A 16,664-nucleotide genomic window follows, 5' to 3' on the forward strand; every position below is an offset into this window, starting at 1 on the left:
CATTATCTGACTTTTTCCGCTTGACTCATACCTATACTAGATATTGCAAATAAGGGAAACCATGGGACCTATGTTTCTTTGTGCCTGGCTTACTTCACTTAATATAATTTTTTCCAAGCCTTTCCATTTCCTAACAAATGGGGAAATGTCATTCTTTCTGATGGAGGCATAGAATTCCATTGTGTATATATACCACATCTTCTTGATCCATTCATCTACTGAGGGGCATCTGGGTTGGTTCCATGTCTTAGCTATGGTAAATAATGCTGCAATAAACATAGTTGTGCTGGTAGCTTTAGTGTGGCCTTGTTTGTGATTATTTGGGTAAATGCCCAAAAGTGGGATTGCTGGGTCATTGGGGAGCTCTATGTGGAGTCTTTTGAGGAACCTCCATACTGCTTTCCAAAGTGGTTGAACAAGTTTACATTCCCACCAACAATGAAGTAAGGTTCCTTTCTGTCCACATCCCCTCCAGCATCTGTTGTTGTTAGAGTTCTTGATTTTTGCCGTTCTAACTGGAGTGAGGTGATATCTCAATCTTGTTTTTATTTGCATTTCTTTTATGGCTAGGGATGTTGAACATTTCTTCATGTGTCTATTGACCATCCTTCTTTCTTCTTCAGAGAAGCTTCTCTTTAAGTCTTTCGCCCACTTATTATTGGGCAGTTGTTTCTTTGAGGATTTGTTGTTGGGTGGTTTAATTTTTTGAGTTCCAAGTATATTGTAGATATGAGACCCTTGTCCGTTGTATGGCTAGTAAAGATCTTCTCCCAGTCCGTGGGCTTTCTATTGATCTTGCTAGCTATGTCATTTGCCCTGCAGAAGCTCTGCAACCTTATACAATCCCATTTGTCCAACCTTTCTTTGATTTGTTGTGTTTCCGGGTCTCTATTCAGAAAATTTCGGCCTGAGCCAAGGAGACCCAGGGTTTCTCCTATTCCATCCTGTAATGTTTTCAGAGTGTCTGCTTTGAGTTCAAGGTCTTTGATCGATTTGGAGTTGATTCTGGTGCAGGGTGGTATATAAGGATCTAGCTTTAGTTTTCTACATGTAGTTAACCAGTTTTGCCAGCACCATTTACTGAAGAGGCTGTCTGTCTTCCATTCTATTGTTTTAGCTCCCTTATCGAAGATTAGATGGCTATAGGTCTGTAGGTTCATTTCTGGGTTTTCAATTCTATTCCATTGGTCCTGAGTTCTGTTCTTATGCCAATACCAAGCTGTTTTGATTACTATGGCTTTATAGTAGAGTTTGAAATTTGGTATTGATATTCCTCCAGCAGTGTTCTTTCCGTTGAGGAGCGTTTTTGCTATTCGGGGTCTTTTATTGTTCCATATGAATTTTTGGATTGCCTCTTCTATTTCCTTGAAGAATGAGGGTGGAATTTTGATAGGTATTGCGTTGAATTTGTAGATAGCCTTGGGAAGTATTGCCATTTTCACGATGTTAATCTTTCCAATCCAGGAGCATGGGAGGTTTTGCCATTTTTTAAGTTCTGTGTTGATTTCCTTTTTCAAGATTTTAAAGTTTTCATCATAGAGGTCCTTCACTTCTTTAGTTAAGTTAATTCCTAGGTATTTTATTTTTTGTGGGGCTATTACAAATGGAGTTGCTTTCCTAATTTCAGCCACACTTTTCTCATTGTTGGCATACAGAAAAGCCATTGATTTTGGGGGGTTAATTTTATAACCTGCTACTTTGCCAAAGTTTTGAATCAGCTTGAGTAATTTGGGAGTGGAGTCTATGGGATTCTTTAAATACAAGATCATGTCATCTGCAAAGAGGGAGAGTTTTATTTCTTCTTTCCCTATTTGGATCCCCTTTATGTCTGCATCTTGTCTTATTGCTGTAGCTAGGCATTCTAATACTAGATTGAAGAGAAGCCTCCACTAGTATTCTTGAGATCAGAATATTATTTATATTTATACTTTTTTAACTATCATAGATATTCAGGATGCTAAGATAAAAAAATTATGGTTCAAAGCCCACCCAGGCAGGAAGGTTTCTTAGAATCTTATCTCCAAAAAAATTCTCCACAAAAGCAAGACTCAAGTGGCACTGAGGTTGAAGTGGTAGGGCATGAGACTTGAGCATCAACAGGCTCAGAGACACTGTCCAGGCCAAGAGTTCAAGCTCTAGGATGAACCAATAAAACAAAAACAAAATTGAAAACAAACCCCAAACCTAGCATTTTTCTCCATGTATACAGAGGCACGTAAATAAGGAAATGACTTCCTGTGTTACATATAGGGAGAAGAAAGAAGATGTCACACAATTACTCTCTTCATACCATATTAAACCAAACCCTTAAAAAATTGGTTTTTCTAAATGTATAAATTAATGTCATCCATTTTTTGGCAACTATGTCTAGATTATTCACATTAACATAGTATACATGAACTGTGCGAAATATCTATTAACTATGTTCTAATTATAACTCTCTTGAAAGAATATCTAGACAAATAGAATGCCAGAATCATTTGTGAATTTTTCAATTAATCCCTCTACTTAAAAAGAATTTTGTAATATACTATAGAATATGAAATTACAAACAAAACCAAAAAATATATTTTAAATCTAAATTCTAATTTAACAAGGTCTACAAAGTCCTACATTAGACGAACTTTGCTATTTCTCCAGGTTTAAGCTTTTGTAATCCTTCAACATTAATTTGGAATCCAACAGAATGAGGCTTACTTACTTTTGCAAATTTTTGGATGGGAATCATGAGCTATTTTTCATCTAGGAATGTTCTGTAATGAAGAGAGCATTTAAAACACAAGTGAGGATATATATGAGTTGCATTCAATAGGAAACTTGACTTCTCAAAACATAATGACAAAATTAGCCCAAACTTCCAACTGTGTATTCCTTTTTTGTTGTTTGATTTGTTCTACTGAGACAAAATTATTCTACCTGGTCCAGGGAAGGTATCATTATGTAATTCCACTCTCTAATCTCCTGTTTGAGTGCTAGAATTCCAAGCTTGTAGCACTTTGCCCTGCCATAGTTTGTTTATTTAATCTAGAAACAGACTAGCAATTCTGAACTTCTCCTATGATCTTATCCACTAGACTGAATGCTCAGACTGTTTATGTACTATTTTCAAAGATGTTTTAACATTTGACACAGGATATGAACATTTTCAGATGCACCTGCCGGGTTCCCTGATTCATTCTACCATGGATCCTATAATAATAATGATTACTTGACTCTCTTACTATCTCTGGTCCCTACCTATGTAATATTCTCAACTTCTGGGGGAAAGTTCACTTGAAGGCTTTCTAATATTTAAAATTATCATTTGATTCTAATCTTACACAGGACTTATTTTCTATTGTTTTCTAACTTTTCTACATATTCAGAGAGTTGTTTCATTTGTATCTTTTTGTGTGCACCTATAAGTGCCTCTGTGTGTATGTGTATGTTCGTATGTATGTATGCAAAAACCTAAAGCTGTTATTCAGCAATGTTGCTCATGACTGGTATTCCAGCTTTTGGCTGATTAATTATAGGTAGTGTCTGAAAGCCTATACTGTCCAAGCTGGATGCAAATTGAACTTCCCAGACTCCTTTACATTTTTAGGTTTTATTTTTCCAGTAGTATCAACTTTTAAACTTCAAACACTTTTGTGAGTGTAAAGTGTAACCTGTAGCCCAGATTTTTAACTCAAGAATTCATATAAAGATAGATGAATATATACATTACATATCCTGAGTGTACACTGTTAGAAATGTCATCATAAACCAAGTTGTTGTGAAATCTGAGGATTGGGGTTTAAAGCCAGCACGGGTAGGAAAGTCCTGGAGACTCTTTTCTCCAATAATTACTAGAAAATTGGAAGTGGCACTGTGGCTCAAGTGGAAGAGCCCTAGCCTAGAGCTGTGTTTCAGAGGGACAGCAACCTGTCCTATATTTCAAGTGCCACAAACAACAACAACAACAACAACAAAAAGAATATAAGAAAAGGAAAGAAAAAGAAATGTGATCTTAGCCACCAGGTTCATTGCTAGTATAATTCCTGTTCTCTCAAGATGGATTCTTTTTTTCCAGTTACGTCTACTCTCCTATATCTGACTTGCATTGGAAACAGAATCATTCTTCCATTCTCCTTTTTGCACATTTACTTGATTAGCAAGCGTGATTTAGAAAGGCAGTGGCCTCATGCTTCATGTTCCACTTAGGAGTAATGCTTTCTCTATATCACTCCCATAAATCTACATATTGGATTTGGCTTTATTTTTTCAATGTTTTCTTATTTGTTGAGTCTTCTATATTTTATTGAACACTTATACATAAACACAGAACTTCTTTTTCTCCTATAATTGCTATTGTTTCTCTTACTTTTAACTCATGTACACTTGGGAAATTAATGTACAGCCCATAGACTCACAAAAATGATCTGAGAACCTTCTTCCCATTTAAAATTCACCTTAATTTACAGAGCACATAGGAAGTTTGAACAAAATGTTCTCATGGATAATGTATTTGTAAGCAATTTAAATTTCATTTCTCTTTACTAAGTTGTCTCTGAAACACGTGTTACCTCATGGCCAAAAGTATCCTTGTGCTATTTCAATGAAGCCAGAAAACATTCATTTTTTTCTGGAGCAGCACTATAGATTGTTACTGGAAGTAAGTGGAAGTAACTGTTACTGGATGTGGAAACTGATCCTAGGAGAGGAACTGAACATGGAGAAATGACAAAGTTCAAGTTAGCTATTGCTTTCCTTTTTACTGTATAAGAAAAGGATCCTAGGCTGGAAGGAAACTCTGTCCCTGACTTTTGTGAGTGTGTCTTTTACTCATATAAAACTTGTCTGTGAACTTCTGGTTGAGAGTATTACAAAAGGAAACAATATGTCATTTGAAGGCCAGTATAGAACAAAAGGAAGTCACTTTATTTTAAAAATGTTCTACTGCAAAGAAGCAAAGATATGGAGGTTTTAAAGTGTCTTATGGATGGATGTTTCACTCCTGAGATGATTCTCTTTTTGCAGGAATCAGTTATCAATTCCTTTAGTCAAGTCCTGTGTTTTCCATAGCAATAAGGATTCCAAAAAAGCAGGATCCAGTGAGTATGATCAGCAAAAGCAGCCTATTTTCGGACCACCACTATTTTAAGGAGAGTCCCAAAGAAATACCCAGGGTTTGTTTTGTTTCCTTGTTTATTTAGTTTGTGCTGGTTCTGGGGCTTGAACTTAGAGACTGGACCCTGTCCCTGAACAGTTGTCTTTCTTTCCCACCTGGCCCAAAGCTAGTACTCCGCTGCTTGAGCCAAACCTCCACTTCTGGCTTTTTTGGTGTTTAATTACAGATAAGGGTTGACAGACTCTCTTGCCTGGGTTGGCTTTGAACTAAGACAGTAAGAAAGCTAAGTGACATCAACTGTATGTACTTCTCTTTTGAACCAAGAAATATTAGATGAAGTTTATTATAAAGTTACTATTTGACAATTTTTAAAGAAGAAAATATGTTTAGCAAAGAAGCCATAACAAATAACTCAGCAAAAGTAGGTGCACTACTAAATCATTTGGGAAGATTACTATTGACTTCATCATTCCTTTGAGGGAAACTTAAAGCCATATTTGTAATTTTTTGTTGGTTGTGATTATTGAATATTGATCCTGGGCATTGTCTCTCAGCTCTTCAGCACAAATTGAGCACTCTACCACTTTAGCTACAGCACCACTTCCGAGTTTCTGGAGTTAATTGAAGGTAAGTGTTTCATGGACTTTCCTGACCGCTGGCTTTGAACCACAATCCTCTGGTCTCAACCTCCTGAGTAGCTAGGATTACAGGCATGAGCCACCAACACCCGGCTCATATTTGCATTTATGTGCACTTAATGTCACTATGTAGACAAAGAACGGAAATCTGAACCAAATGATGTGACATTGAAGCTTGTCAGAATGATTGAGTTAGCAATAAATATGTCCTCCTTTCCCATTTTGTTACATTAATGACCCATGAGCTATGGGACTCTTACATTAGCATCCTCTTTCATCTTTGTAGGTGTATTTAGTATCAGAAAATGTTCACAGAGAAATATAGAAAGACAGATTTTTAGAAAGCAAAGGAGATCAGGTATGAAAGAACAGCATAGAAGGAGATACATTTATCACACAGAGATTAAGAACTAGCCTAGGAGATTTTGAATGCTAAAGGCAATGAGGAATAAGCCTAGTTGATAACTAGTTCTTCAATATCCAAAAATGGTTTCCTAGAACGGTTTCTGCTATACCTTAGTTACTATCATTTTTTCTTTCCATCTGGAGTTATTCCTTCTCTTCTGTCACAACTATTAATTAGCCTCTGCCCTTTTGGTGCGATGACTTGCCCAAAGAGTTTCCAAATCTCACTTAGACTGTTGTTGTTGTTGTTGCTGTTGTTGTTTTGGCAGTCCTGGAGCTAAAACTCAGCGCTTGGGAATTATTGCTGAGCTTTTTTTTTTTTTCCCTCAAGGCTAACCATCCACCATTTGAGGCACAGGACCACTTCCAGTGTTTCCTTTTCAATTTATGTGGTACTGAGGAATTGAACCCAGGGTTTCATGCATGCTAGGCAATTACCTTACCATGAAGCCACATTCCCAGAACCCTAAATGACTTTCTTAAGATGGCATTACATTTTCATTCTGTAACTATGTATCATAATTTTAACCAGAAATTTTTGCTAGAAAAGAGCATTGAACACAGTACTGAGTCCAGTAAGGCTAGTTGGATAATGGATTACTGTCACAGTGTAGTCAGGGCACAGAGGGAATTACCTCATGGAGCTGGTACAACAGAGTGAGCAAGACAGAGCCTGACCCACAGTCTACCTCCAGAATGAGAGGGCCACCTTGGTTCCAACCATATGGGGATGCTGGGCCACCTCCTCCAGCACCCATTGAATCAGTTCCTGAGAGAGAAAGAGAAAGAAAGAAGGTCAGAATTACACTTAAGCCAGGTGCTGGTGGCTCAGGCCTATAATCCTAAGTACAATGGAGGCTGAGATATGAAGATCGTGGTTTATAGCCAGCCCGGCAGGAACACCTGTGAAACTCTTATCTCCAAAAACCAACAGAAAACTGGAAGTGGTGCTGTGACGCAAGTGGTAGCATGCTAGCTTTGAGCTGAGGAGCTCGGGGAGCTGCCCCAGGCCCAAAGTTCAAGCCCCATGATTGACAAGAAGTGGACTTCCCACCACAAGAAGTGGACTGAATAGCACCCATTGTCCTAAGGAGCATGGCAGAGAAGTCAGGCCGAGCTTCCTGTCAGCTAGGAGTCATTAGTAGGTCACCTGGCTTCTCTGTGCCTCAGTTTCCCCAGCTTCAAAAGTGAACAAAATGAAGGATCCCGTTACTCATGGGGATAGGGTAATAAAGAAAGAGAGCCATGTTTTGTTTCATAATCCTATACCTGTTTCACCATTAATAACACACACCATCTGAGATCTTTCTGGGAATCTTCCTATCATATGGTCACAGAATTGCCAAGAACAGGATCAGATGTCCCCTCCCTCTGTGCCTGTCCCTGCTCCAGAGATCCCTCTGTATTAATCCCTTGTTTCCTCAACTGTACCATGAGGAGATTTAAGTCCAATGGTTGAGGCCCAACCCAGAGCTTCACCTCTGGTCAAGAATCGGCTGCCGTGGACTGAGTTTGGGACAATCCATCTAAACTAATGACTGAGCGTGGTGCTACATGTCTACCATCCCAACTACAGAAGACCGGGCCTGGTGGCTCATGCCTGTCACAGATAGGAGGATCATGATCCAGCCCAGCCTGAACATATATTAATTCTCCATCTCAGAAATGCCCAAGACAGAAATGCTTGACTCGCATGGTAGAAGTCCTGACTGGCAAGCCTAAGGTCTTTAGGTCTAACCCTAATATACCAAAAAGAACCAGAGTCCCAGTGCCAGAGGCTCATGCCTATAATCCTAGGTACTCAGGAGGCTGAGATCTGAAGATCACAGCTCAAGATTTAAGATAGGGTTGGTCTCGCCCATCAGACGTCATGATGAGAAGACCCAGAGTCTGACCTATGCTGTTGCGCTCCATACTAGCAGAACTCGTATCCTTACTAAGTGTTGGTCATGCTCTCTGTCACCCTGGGAAGCCATCCCCTGCAGGCCACACTCCCAGGTCCTCCAAATCTCCCACTGCCACCAATCAGGCTCAAGGGAGTACCCAGCTCCATTGCACACAGATCCCTTGTTCTTGTAATTTAACAGTGCTGTGTCCCCTTCAAGCCTCTCACCTTTCCAGGCCCCCAGACCTCAGCTGTGAAGCCCACACATGCCTCAAAGATAGCAGGTAGAAGTTACCAAAGCATTCTGCCTCCTTGTTACAACCCAATTCTACACACACACACACACAAACACACACACACACACACACACACACACACACACACATCCAGACCGGTGACAGAAGACTCATCCATGCAGCACCTGCAATTTGCCAACTGATCACTCACCTGAGCACAGTCAGGCTGTACAAGGAAAAAGATTATCTCTCTCTCTCTGTCTCTCTGTCTATGTCTCTCTCTCTGTCTCTCTCTGTCTCTCTGTCTTCAGGTGAAAGGTTGACCGAACACAGAACACAAGGGCTCACACAGCAAGGGTGTCTATCTTCTGCATCCAACACCTCCCATCTCCAGAAAAAAAGAAAAAGACCCCAGAAGGCAGGTGTAGACATGCTCCTCCCCACCTCTGACTAAAGCCACCGGGTTTTCACCAGGGAGAGGAAGGGTGCAGATTTGCGGCACTGTGGCTCCCACTACTCCAGGCCAGGGGATCTGTGGCACCCACTCCTCACCCAGCCATATATCTCCCCATTTCCTGGGACACTAGCCGCTAGAGATGGGGGTGAGATCCTCGGGTCAACACCCACCCCCACCCCTGGGGCACATTTGTGGCAGGGCGTGGGCCAGACTGTGGGGTACAGGGGAGGCGCTGGTCTGTGTCAGAGAGGAGGGGATATGTGGTGCAGGGTGCAGGGATTTGTGGCAGCCACTCACATTTGTTGCTGGCAGAAGCTGTTGGCAGCTGCTACAGGTGGGGCAAGCAGCAATGGCAGAGGCTTGACAAACACTCAGGCCCTGAGCAGAGGACAGGGGAGCCAGGACCAGGTCAGGGCCGCAAGCTGGCTCGTGGCACACCATTGCACCATTGCCTGAGGAAACCATGGGTCTGAGCCCACAGCACCAGGTTAGAAATGCTGCTCCATGGGGAAGGGGGGGAGGGGGCCATGGCTCAGGCAGGCACATGATGGGCCTGAGGAAGGCCTTTCCTCCTAGGCCTCGAGTATCTTGCTCACCATTCAGCCACCTCTACCTTCCTCAACTGCTGGTAGTGGTGTCAACAAACAGAGGGAATCATGGTGCTACTGGTCGGCATGGAATGTGGGCGTGGCCACCATTCTTGTATCCTATTGGTCAGAAAGAACCATGAAACAATGGGGGTGTGGCTGGAATCGTGTGATGCAGGCAGAATGGGCGGAGTCAAAATGACGCAGTCCATTTCCCAGGTAACTCTGTCCATGCCAGTTGGGGACAAGAGGGTAACCTGCTTTAGCCGGATGACTGCACAGATTATTGTCTATGTCTGTTTGTTCCCAGACCTTGAACTCAGGATCTGGGCACAATCTGTGAGTTGCTTTTGATCAAAGTTAGCTCTCTACCACTGGAGCCACATGGCTTTACTTCTGGCTTTGTTGGCACTAGTTCGACAGTAGTCTCAAGGGCTTTCCTGTCTAGGGTGACTTTGACCATGATCCTCCTTTCACAACCTTGTAAGTTTTAAGGAGGACTGCTGAGAGCCACTGATGCCTGGCTAATCATTGGTTTTGCTGATGTTCTTGTACAGACCTGTGAGTTCCCTATCCTCAGGTTGAAGTGGTAGGAGCTGGAGCCCACAGTTTGAATCCTGGTCCAACCACCAACAAATGGCAGGAGATCCTATGAAACTCATTCCTATTCATATGACTACCAAAGGAATGTGATGTATATCATGATTAAATGGGCAGTACTTGAATGATTTGAGGATAAAACTATACACAATTACATTATAGGACTCTGGTCGATATTAATACTTTATGAAGCATTTAAACAATCACATTCATTAAATGGAGGCCAAATGAAATACCTACGAATTGGGCATCACATAGCATGGAGATGCTATTTTTTTTTTGCCAGGACTGGAATTTGAACTGATGGCCTAGGTATCCCTGCTGTTGCACTGTGTAGAAAGGGGAAGCTTGCCTCCTGGAATTCAAGAAATTCAAAGTCTGTTCCTTAGGCCTGAAATCGATGCCCACCACTAGAAAACATCCTATTTGTGTACATTTTAAATATATGATTTATATTTATATACATATGTTGATTCTATATTGCATTCAGTGTAGTTATGTATTTTATTTTTTGTTTTATTCATGTATTGACTTCTCATTTTATTGACTATTATGACTCATAGAACAGTGATTACATTGATTACATAGGATATGGGTTTGCATATGTATTGCACGTCCTTCCTGACACCCAGGACTTTCACAGAAAAGGAAAACGTGTCAGCATCAACTTCTTACTACATGATTCATTTTTTGGGAGTGCTGGCATCTGAACTCACAGCCTACAAGGCCCAATTCATGAATGGGTGAATGTCAGCCTGGCATCCTGTGGCAAATTGAGCTGACAGGCAGTTCTGAGTACCTGAGATCGAGCCCCAGTGGTTGACATGCAGATGGTAGTACACTAATAAATATATATCTTTATAGAGAGCCAGAGATGTCTATACATTATTCGTTTATATAGACTACATTCCTACCAATTCTTGGGTATTTATAATGCCTCCATATAATTAATGTTATTGTTTTCATTCTTAACAAACTATTAAGTAAATCAATCAATATCCTGAAATTATTACATTCTGTAAGTAATAGTATTATCTTAATGCTTCATAAATATTAAATAAAATCAGTCTTCTGAAATGATGCTGTCTAATTTTATAGGAGCATCATTCACCATCAACTCATTCAACTGTGACATTGATAATATTACCTTGTTATTCCCATGGATGGGAACGAGTCTCTTAGTATCTCCTGCCATTGATTGGTGTCAGGACTAGGATTTGAAATCAAGGCCTACATTGCCACGTGGACCTATGACTTCCTCAATAGTCTGACAACCTTTAGCAATGCAAGGTGAAGTACCCTTTGCAACAGTGTCATTCAGACCCAGGAGTGTCACCGTGCAAAGGAAGAAAACATAAAAAGGCCATCTCACTGCATTTTTTCCATACATTTTTGCCACACAAGGCTTTGGGGTCTAGGATCTCAGGATCTACTGTATGTCCAGTGGCTGCACCCCAGCATAGGGTGTCGAAGCTGAGGCAGAGTTACCACAACCTGAGTTCAAACCCCCTACTGAGCAAAAAATAATTAAAATAATTTAGCTCCCTGGCTTGCAATTCACCCCGTTTTTTCTGCCAGGCTTTGGATTTGAACTCAAGTTCTGGGTAAATCTGCAGCACTGTGTTAGAAGGGCAAGCTCACCGAACTTGAAGATAAGAAAGTCAGGCCTGTACTCTAAGCCAAAATTCAAGCCCCAGCCTTGGAAAACATACTATTTATATACATTGAAAATGCAGGATTTGTACTTACCTATGGATGTTCAGTCCATACACGTTTGGTGTGGTTGTTCCTTGTACTTTTTGTTTTATTCATTTATTTACCATTGATTTTACTATGATGACACCCATTCCCTTTATTTATATTGATGACATCCTATCACATGGAATCTAAATTTGTAGACGTGTTCTCCATCATGCCTAACACCCAGGACTCTCAAAGAAAAGGAAAAATGTTTCACACTTGGTTTCTTACTGCATGATCCAATTGTTGGTAGTGCTGGGATCTGAACTCAGGGCCTAGCAGGAACAATTGGTGAATAGTTCAAAGTGACCACACCAGCCTGTGAGCAACAAAGGAGTTAGGCCATTCCCAGGATCTGACATTGATCCCCAGTGTGGGTCACGATAGTCATAAATTAATAATTAAAACATATGATCAATATTTACATATATGTTTGGACAGCATCTTGCCTTTGGAGTACTTTTTCTCCTTATTTTCTGTCTTATGTAAGTATTGTGTATTTTACTGAATAAGGTAACAAATATAACAGTGCTTACATGGAAGACAACGTATTGCCCTGGCTATAGGGTTTCCTATGCATTCTCCATCCAAGCTGAGACTCAGGACTATCACAGGACAGGAAAATAAGTGAATCGATGGGCTTCTCACATCAGGATTCATCTTTTGGCAGTGTTGGGATTTGAACTCAGAGCCTATCAGGCCCAACTGGGGAAAGGGTCAAGGTAAGGACACCAGCTTGTGAGCAACGAAGCAGATAGGCCATTCCCAGGACCTGACGTCAAGTCCCAGGGAGGTCCAGATAGTCATGAATTCATAATTTAAACATAGGGTCTATATTTACTTACATGTGTGGACAGCATCTTGCATTTGGTGCACTTCTTAATTTGTGTCGAATTCATGGAGTTATTTTGTATTTTACTGAGTATGGTGACAGGTATAACTATGCGGACATGGATGACAACCTGTTCCCATAGTTATAGGGTTGCCTATGCATTCTACATCCTAGTGGAAGCTCAGGACTTTCACAGGAGAGGAAAACATGTTCAACGACTGGCTTCTGACAACAGAATGAATCTTTTGTCAGTGTTGGGATTTGAACTGACGTCTGGGTAGCTCTGTTGCACTTTGGGGGAAGGGAAATCTCACTATCCTTGAATACTACAATGTCAGGCCTGGTCCAGGGCCTGATTTGAAGCCCCAGCACTGGACAAAATAACAAGCCCGCCTTTTTAAAACATAGGATCTCTCTTTACCTACAAGTGTGGTATGCATCTTGCATTCAGTGTAGTTATTCTTTTTATTTTGTGTCTTATTCATGGATGTATTGTGTATTTTATTGAGTATGGTGATAGATGTAACTATGCTGACATGGATAACAACCCATTCGAATGGTTATAGAGTTATCTATATAGAATTCTCCATCCTCATTGAGACCCAGTACTTTCATTGGACAGGAAAACAGGTGGATCGATTGGCTTCTCAAATCAAGGTAAATCTTTTGGCAGTGTTGGGATTTGAACTCAAGGCCTAGCAGACTCAATTGGTGAATGGGTCACGGTGAACACACCAGCTTGTGAGGCACTAAGGAGGTAGGACATTCCTAGGACCTGAGATGAAGCCCTGGTTGGGGCCAATATAGTCATAAATTCATCATTTAAACAGAGGATCTATATTTCCATACATGGATGGGCAGCATCTTGCATTCAGTGTAGTCATTCTTTTATTTTGTGTCTTATTCATTGATGTATTGTGTATTTTATTGAGTATAGGATAACAGATATAACTGTGGTGACCTGGATGACAAACTATTCCCATGAGTATAGAGTTCTGTATACGTTCTCCATCCTAGCTGAGACCCAGGACTTGCACAGCACAGGAAAACTGGTGCAATGACTGGCTTCTCACATAAGGGTGAATTTTGGCAGTGCTGGGATTTGAACTTTGGGCCTAGGAGGCCCAACTGCCCAATGGGTCCACGTGATCACACCAGACTGTGAGCCACTAAGGAGCTGGTCGGTTCCCAGGAACAGAGATCGAGCACCAGGGGGGGCCACAATTGTCCTGAATGCATCATTTAAACATGGGATGTATACTCAAATCTATGTGTGGACTGCATTGTGCATTTAGTGTAGTTATTCTATTTTGTATGCTATTCATGGATGTATTGTGTATTTTCTTCAGTATATGATGACAGGTATAACTGGGCTCACATGAAAACAACCTATTTCCGTGGCCACAGGGTGGCCCATGCATTCTCCATCCTAGCTGAGACCCAGGACTTTCACAGGAAAGGAACACAGGTGCAACAATTGGCTTCTGACATCAGGATGAATCTTTTGGCACTGCTGGGATCTCAACTCGGGGACCAGCAGACCCAATTGACGAATGGGTCCATGTGAGCACACCAGTCTGTGAGCCACTAAGGAGTAAGGCCGTTCCCAGGACCTGAGATGGACCCCCAGGTGAGGGTGTGGGGGGAGGGCACACAGCAGTCATCCATTCATAAGTTGAAGGTAGTATGCAAATAAGTACACAATTGTATAGAGTAGGAGAGATGATAACCTGTGATGGAATCCAATCTACCATGTGTCTACTGATTTTTGTATCTTTCCAGATGCCTTCATTTCATGACTGTGATGATTATTGTCATGCTTAATCAACACTGCTTTACAAATAAGTGATACCCCATGAGTCTTGCCTATCATTTCCTAGTCACATCATGCATTAACTACTTATTCGATGATATCAATCGCATTCCATGACTTTTCCTGTATCTCAGGATTTCCCGCCATTGCTTTCTCATGGGGGTGGGCTGAATTCAAGCCTCAGGCATGGAAAACATACTCCGTATATACATTTTAAAGATAGGATTTATACTTCCATACAGATGGTCAGTAGATACCGTGTTTGGTGTGATAGGATTTATACTTCCATACAGATGTTCAGTCCATATCACGTTTAGTGTGGTCATTCATTTTATTTCTTTTTTATTCATTTATTTACGATTTATTTCATTGACTTTCATGACACCTATACCATTTATTACATTGTTTACATCATATCACATACCATCTAGATTTGTAGATGTGTTCTCCATCATGCCTGACACCCTGGACATTCCCAGAAAAGGAAAACATATATCACACTCAGCTTCTTACTCAAAGATTAAATTTTTGGCAGTGCTGGGATCTGAACTCAGGGCCTACCAGGCCCAATTCATGATTGGATGAGTGTGAGCACAGAAGCCTCTAGCCTATGAAGCTATCAGGTGGTTCCCATGCACTGAGATCAAGCCCCAAGTTTAGCCAAAACAGCAATACATGGATAGGCAGAAGGTTTTATACAAATAAATATATATTGTTGAAGAGTTCCAGAGCTGTCTATCTATGACAGAATAACATCTACTACGTTCCTACCAACTTTTAGGTATTTATTATATCTCCATTGAAAAAATATTATTCTTTTCATGCTTAATAAACTATTAATTAAGGTCAATCAACATCCTAGGATTATTGCATCCAATTTTAGACTAGACAAATGCATGAACTACTCTTTCAATCTGTATTCTTATGCATATGAATGAATCTCTTGTGATCTCCTGCCATTAGTGTGTAAGGATTAGGATTTGAACCCAGAGCCTATGTTGACATGTTGGCTTATGGCTTCCCTGATAGCCTGCCAGCCATCAGCAATGGCAGGGCAGGTCCACTTTGAAACCATGTCATTCAGACCCAGGATGGTCACCATGCAAGGAAAAACTTGTAAAACCCTGAGCCCTCTACAGCTCCCCACTTTTTGTGCTTTTTTTTTCTTCCTGCAAACCCTCTGGGCCGAGGGTCCCAGGATCAGCTTTGGGTCCCGAGGCTGCACCCCATCCTAGGGCGAGTGAAGCTGAGTCAGAGTTGTCATGACCTGAGTTCAAGCCCCGTAGTTGGCAAAATTAATTAACTAATTAATTCATTAATTTAACCAACTAACTAACTAAATTTAAATAATAAAGCTCCTTGGTTTGGAATTTCTTCCAGTTTTCTTTCCTAGCCTGGGATTTGAACTCAGAGTCTTGATGAATCCGTAGCAATGTGATGGAAAGCTCAGAGTTGCCATTACTTGAGTTCAAACCCCATGCCAAGCCAAAAATAAATAATTAAGTCACTGACCTCAGCAGGGAAGTTAGTTGTGAAGATGGGAGGGAAGGGATGGTAGGGGAAAAACAAATGAGGAGACAACAATGCTCAATAGGAAATGTACTCATTACTTTGCTCATGTAACTGTGACCCCTCTGTACAACATTTTTAAATGAAAAACGTACAAAAAATGATGTAGTGCTCAAGAAGCACTTTGGGGGTAAGGGATGGATGTCTGAATAGCTGTACAAAATTCTACACTGATTTTTTTCAGTGTTCAGTTTGGAACTGAATAAACGTAACTGTTTCTGTTACAAATATTAAGTCACTGTCTTGGAACTGGGGCCAGTATTTCTGCCATTGCTGGGATTTGAGCTCACTGTCTAAGTAACTCTTTTGCACCTTGGGTGAAGGCTAATCTCCTTGTCCTTGAGGGAAAGATTTTCAAGCTACTGTTCCCAGGGCCTGAGTTAAGGCCCTGCAATTGAAAAAAATATTTGTATACATGTGTAATATAAGATATATAAGTACATATGTATGTTTATTTCATAGTATGATTATTATTGATTTTGTATTTAATTTTTTTATTCATTTAATTGTTTATTTATTTAGTATTATTATACACATAATATTTATTATGTTGTGTACATATATTATAAAATTATACACAATAATTCAGTACATTGACTCATTTTCATTAATACTTTATTAAGTGTTGAAACATGATACATAATTAAATGGAGGCATTTGTCAAGTCATCACATGGTTAGAGTATGTCCCTAGTATGAGTTTTGTCTTATTTATCTTGGACAGCTTCCTATAGGGATTTGTTTAGATGATTTATACTCAGAAGCCTTTTCTTGTGGACAGGCAAGTTGAGGGATAAAATCGTAAGGTTGG

This window comes from Dipodomys spectabilis, unplaced genomic scaffold (genome assembly GCF_019054845.1).
Source record: "Dipodomys spectabilis isolate Male_0828 unplaced genomic scaffold, ASM1905484v1 ptg000012l, whole genome shotgun sequence".
NCBI classification, from domain to species: domain Eukaryota; kingdom Metazoa; phylum Chordata; class Mammalia; order Rodentia; family Heteromyidae; genus Dipodomys; species Dipodomys spectabilis.